The 5,971-nt window shown below is 45.1% G+C and overlaps 1 pseudogene; it reads right to left on the bottom strand.

Moving 5' to 3' along the window:
- Positions 1 to 3,489: 3,489 nt before the first annotated feature.
- On the bottom strand, positions 3,490 to 4,666 carry LOC132005850 (zinc finger protein 677-like; annotated as a pseudogene).
- Positions 4,667 to 5,971: the final 1,305 nt, after the last annotated feature.

Raw genomic sequence — 5,971 nt, 5'->3', positions numbered from 1 at the left:
TGAGTCATGTTTGTGGGGGACGAGAGCTCTCTTACAGACTCTGCAGGAAAAAGGGTATCGGGTGTCAGCAAAGAAAGCACAGCTCTGTAAGAGCCATGCCACTTATCTAGGCTTTGATCTCCACAAGGGAGTGCTTTCACTGTCTGAGTCCAGGAAACAGGTGATCACCCGATACCCCTGTCCCACCACGATACCCCTGTCCCACCACGTCCTGACAAGTAAGGGAGTTTCTTGGGACGGTGGGCTACTGTAGGCTGTGGATACCACAGTTTGCGGAGATTGCCCGACCTCTCTACAAACTGACAAAAGGTGGGCTCACTTGATAGAGTGGACAGCTGAGGCAGAAGGAGCATTTTGGGAATTACAGACAGCCTTGCTGAGTGCCCCAGCACTGGCCATCCCAGATGTTACAAAGCCCTTCCACTTGTATGTGGATGAAAAAACAGGGGTGGCCAAAGGAGTTTTAACTCAGACTCTGGGGCCTTGGCAAAGGCCAGTGGCCTATCTTAGCAAGAAACTAGATCCAGTAGCAGCTGGGTTCCCCCCTTGCCTCCGCATAATTGCTGCAATGGCCCTCCTGGTCAAGGATGTGAGTAAATTGACTTTGGGTCAAAATCTTATCGTAACCACCACACACGCTATTGAGGGCCTTCTCCGGACTCCACCAGACTGATGGATGACGAACACCTGAGTAACGGGGTATCAGGCTCTTCTCCTCAATGAACCAAAAGTGACCTTCTGATCCCCAGTGGTGCTAAATCCAGCCACACTGCTGCCAGAGGAGCTAGCTGACCATCCACACGACTGCGGGGAGGTCTTAACCCAAGTCACAGGAATAAGGCTGGATTTCAGAGACATTCCCCTCCCCAATGCCGAGATGACTCTGTTCACAGATGGGAGTAGCTACATGGTCAATGGAAAGAGGTATCCAGGGGCTGCGGTGGTTTCTCCTGAGCAGAAACTCTGGACAGTAGCCCTGCAACATGGAACTTCGGCACAAAGAGCGGAACTGATTACACTCACTAAGGCACTGCAGATGGCCAAAGGTAAAACTACCAACATCTATATGTACAGCAGGTATGCCTTTGCTACTCTCCATATACATGGGGCTATTTATAAAGAAAGGGGCCTATTAACAGCAGAAGGAAAAGGAATTAAAAACAGGAGAAATATTGGCTCTCCTCCAGGCTATTTGGGATCCAAAAGAGGTGGCTTTTATGCATTGTCTGGGACACCAAAAGGGGACTGATCTGATTTCAAAAGGAAACTACTTAGCAGATCAAGCTGCAAAGCAAGCAGCTCAAGAAACAGTGCAAGAACTGGCTACACTCCTGGCTCCAGCCCTACCAGGAAAACCGAACTATTCAGAAAAAAGATTTAAAGTATCTACAGAAATGGGTTAAGTTGGACTATGAAGGGGACTGAGCTAAGACTAAAACAGGAAAAACAATTCTTTCTCGAAGACTAGGTAAGAAGTTAGTAGACCAGATACATCAGGGTACTCATTTGGGGACACGCAAACTCAAGGAGCTTATAGGCAAGCAGTTCCAGGTTTCTAAATTAGGGCGTATGGTTCCGGATGTAGTTGATAGATGTACTTAATGCCAGGCAGTTAATGTGGGAAAAACTAAGATGGGAAGAGGGAAAAGAGAAAGAGGTAAGGAACCAGGAATTTATTGGGAAATAGATTTTACAGAAATGAAACCTGGAAAATATGGGCATAAGTATATGTTGGTTTTTGTGGATACCTTTCCAGGCTGGGTGGAGGCTTTTCCCGCCAAACATAAGACAGCAGGAATAGTAGCCAAAAATATACTAGAAGAAATAATTCCTAGGTTTGGGCTGCCTCTTGCGATCGGATCAGACAATGGCCCTGCATTTATGAGTTCAGTCTCACAGGCATTGGCCAAGGCCATGGGCACAAATTGGAAACTACATTGTGCCTATCGGCCCCAGAGTTCTGAGCAAGTAGAGAGAATGAGCCAGACTCTTAAAGAGACTTTGACAAAACTAATTCTGGAAACTGGTGGTGGATGGGTAGATCTCCTTCCTTTTGCCCTCCTCAGGGCCCAATGTACACCCTATTTAAACAAGGTGACCCCATTTGAAATAATGTTTGGGAGATACCCTCCCCCCCGCTCTGTCCTCGACTACAGGATGTTGCCCTAGCAGAAATGACTGATCAGTCTGTACTCCAGTCACTGCAGGCATTACAGTCTGTCTTTTAAAAAGCTCACTCAGGGACCCAAATTGCCCACACTGGGACAGAGACGGTGGTGGAACCACATCCTTATCAACCCGGGTACTTGGTTTGGATATGTCGCTATCAAGTGGGGAATTTGGAGCCTCACTGGAAAGGACCATTTACTGTTATCTTAACCACCCCCACAGCAGAAATAGTAAAAGGCATTGGGACCTGGGTTCATGTGGGTCACATCAAATGAGCAGAGAGTAAGGATGCCCCCCCTCCCCCAGAGATGGGAGCTGCAGCTGACAGACCCCGCTGACCATGGACTAAATCTCAGACTAAAAAAGCTGTAAATTTATTGTTGCTGTACTAAAGAAAATTGGAGTGATAAAATGTTAGTCTTATATGCTCGATATAACATAGAACTAGCTAAAAAGTCAAGGATTTGACTAATCTCCAAAGAAAAGGGGGGAACGTAAGGGCCTGCCCCTCCCAGAGGAACTTGCTTGTGGACCCCATATGTAGGGGCGGTGCAGGCCAGGTGGAGATGTCCAATCGGTGGGGCCCGTGTATATCCACTGAGGGAATTGGGATTCAATTGGCTGCCTGTGTAGGGGCGGGGCTCAACCACCCTCATAAAGGTTGGTCTGTGAGGCTGCCAGGGGCAAGAAGCAGGAGAGCTGTTGGAGGAAGAAGAAGGAAGCAGAAGAAAGTTGGCAGGAGCTGGAGTCAGCGGAAGCTGAAGAAAGGGTGGATGGGAGCTGAAGAAAGAGTTGGCAGAAGCAGAAGAGCTGTAACAGCTCTCATAAGAGCTATAAAGGCTGTAACACCTCTTGTAAGAGCTGTAAGCACTGCCAGCGGTCCCGCCTCCAGCGGTCCAGCTGCCTGTGGCCCCGAGCCACCAGCGGTCCCGCCGCCAGCGGTCCCGACACTGCAGCCCTGAGCTGCCAGCGGTCCCAACGCCTGTGGCCCCGAGCCGCCAGCGGTCCAGCCACCTGCAGCTCCAAGACACCAGCGGCCCCAAGCCACCTGCGGCCTTGAGCCGCTAGTGGCCCTGACACCTGCGCCTCAGACGCCAGTGGCCCCGACACCAGCCCCATCCACACACCACGGCCCTCAGCAGCGTCGCTGCAGGGAATGGCCTAGACACCAGCAACCTCGCTCGCTGTGGACAACCTCGCCACCCCAAGCAAGCAACGAGCGGCCTTGTCATCCTGAACCACAGCCTCGCCAGAGCTGCATCATTCCAGGGAGCGGCTTCATCTGGGAAGAGGCCTCCTCCGTGAGCTGCCCTGCGGGAACAGCATCGTCAGGCAAGAGGCTTCCTCCAGAGTGGCCTCTTTTGGGAGCAGCCCCTGTCCAGGGAGCAGCCCTGTCCGGGGAGCGACCTCATTAGCAACGTCTCATCCTGGGAGTGGCCTCCTCCGGAGTGGCTTCATCTGCAGAGAGGCCTCATCCAGAGCAGCCACGTTGGGAGTAGACTTGCCGGGGTCATCGTCGTCACCCTTTCATAAGAGACAGCCCTGACCAGTCAGTTTGATTCTTGATGCTTGGCGCGAAATAAAGCTTTGCTTGACCTTCCCTTTTTATCAGTCTTGTTCCTTTGATCACGGACTCTAACACTTACCACATTCATTACATTTGTAAGGTTTCTCTCCAGTATGAATTCTTTCATGACACCAGAGATCTGAACATTTGATAAAACCCTTACCACATTTATGACATTTGTGTGGTTTTTCTCCAGTATGAATTCTCCAGTGATTTTTAAGGTGGGAATTCTGATTAAAGACTTTGTCACAGATACTACATTTATATGGTTTCTCTCCTGTATGGATTCGTTGGTGTCTTGTGAGGTTTGAGAACTGCTTAAAGGCTTTAGCCACACTAAATACATTTGTAAGGTCTCTGCTCAGAATGAATTCTCTGATGATTAGTAAGGACTGAATGATGGCTAAAAGTCTTTTCACACTAATTACATTTGTATGGTTTTTCTTTAATTTTTGTTTTCTGGTGCTGTGTGAACAATGAAGGATACATAAAAACCCATCCATATTTATTACAGAGGTTGGTTCTCACACCAGGAAGAAGTCTTGGAAGTGGCAAAATTGAAGAACAAGTTTTGACAGACTTTTCAACTTGATTACATTCATTAATTTTGTCCTCAGTTTGAAATCTCTGCAGTTCAACCAGATGTGACTGAAAGCTCAACCCAATTCTATTTTCAAAACATTTTGTATACTTGTTTCCTGTATAGACTATATTATTTTTTATTTTTAACAAATTTTTTACTAATGAGTTACCTTGCTTAAAATACTGATATGTACTTTTTCTTAAAGAAGCATGCTGTTTTAAAGGTAAATTAATCCAGGATTTGCTGTCTTGTTTATCTTTTCTACCAGTAAGATTTACAATATCTGTCACATGTACTCCTTTGGAATTTCTTTCTTCATAGCCACAGTTACTCTCAAAATCAGACATATTTCCCCAAACTTCCCTGAAGTCAAAATCCTCAAGGCCATGGCTTTCATGTCTTCCCAAGACCACTGGTTGGCATCATTCTCTGTTATTAATTTCTTTCTTTAGTAATAATTCCTTAATCATGAATCTAGCAGAGCTATCTGAAAGATAATAAAAAAAAACCATAGTCTTCACATTAACTAGAGTTACAAAATGGATATTACACTAAAAGTGAATAGATTGAAGAGATAAAAAAACTTCCCAGCCAACATCTGCAAATGTTTAAGAATGCAAAGTGAACAGAATAGAACCCTTTTAATAAAAGATGACGAGTATTTCAAATTATTTTAAGGGAAGTCTACTTTCTCTGTGTGTGGTTTGTTTGTTTGTTTGTTTGTTTGTTTTTTAAGAGAAGGGGAGGGGAGGCAGAGGGGAAGATACAGAGACTCTTAAGCAGGCTCCATACCCAGGATGGATCATCTCAAGAGTCAGACGCTTAGCTGAGCCACTTAGGTGCCCTGGAAATTTATTTTCAAACACTGTATGACCAAATCGTTTACACTATGTAAATTTACATAAGTTCTGAAGGTGTATTTTTTGACCACCACACCAAAACACACACCAACTAGCAGTAGACAAATGTGGGTGCCTCATACTGTAAAGAAACAGATATTGGAGGGACTGGGTGGTACAGTCAGTGAAATGTCTGATTCTTGATTTGGGCTCGGGTTGTGATCTCAGGGTTGTGAGATAAAGCCCCACACTGGGCTCAGCACAGAGACTGCTTGGATTTTTCTCTCCCTCTCCCCCTACTCCCCTTTCTTTCTCTTTAAAATTAAAAAAAAGAAACATACAAATACATATTTACAGTATAATTGTTATATGCAAATAAATGCTGAAGCACAGCTATATATGAAGTAATAGATTGGGGCAGGGCAAATAATCCATTTACAAAATTAATGAGGGTGCCTGGCTGGCTCAGTCAGTAAAGCATGTGACATATCGGGGTTGTAAGTTTGAGCTCCATGTTGGGTATAGAGATTACTTAAAATCTTAAAAAAATTAACAAATAAATGGTAGTTATGAATTGTAAAACTAAAAGTGTAATAGAAAAATCAAGAAGAATTTAATACATCTTTGGAATAACAAAATATTCTTAGTATCTACTCTAAAGCTATCTATACTCTGCAGGATAGGCATTTTGGAACATTAACAACTGATGAATTGCATCATATTCCAAACTAGATGCTAAGATCCATAATCTGCAAATGACAAGTTAGTAAATGAAATTTTTCAATTACACCAAGGTAAGACCAACAGGTAAAT

This window comes from Mustela nigripes, chromosome 17 (genome assembly GCF_022355385.1).
Source record: "Mustela nigripes isolate SB6536 chromosome 17, MUSNIG.SB6536, whole genome shotgun sequence".
Taxonomy (NCBI): Eukaryota; Metazoa; Chordata; class Mammalia; order Carnivora; family Mustelidae; genus Mustela; species Mustela nigripes.
This window is presented reverse-complemented; position numbering and strand designations above follow the sequence as displayed.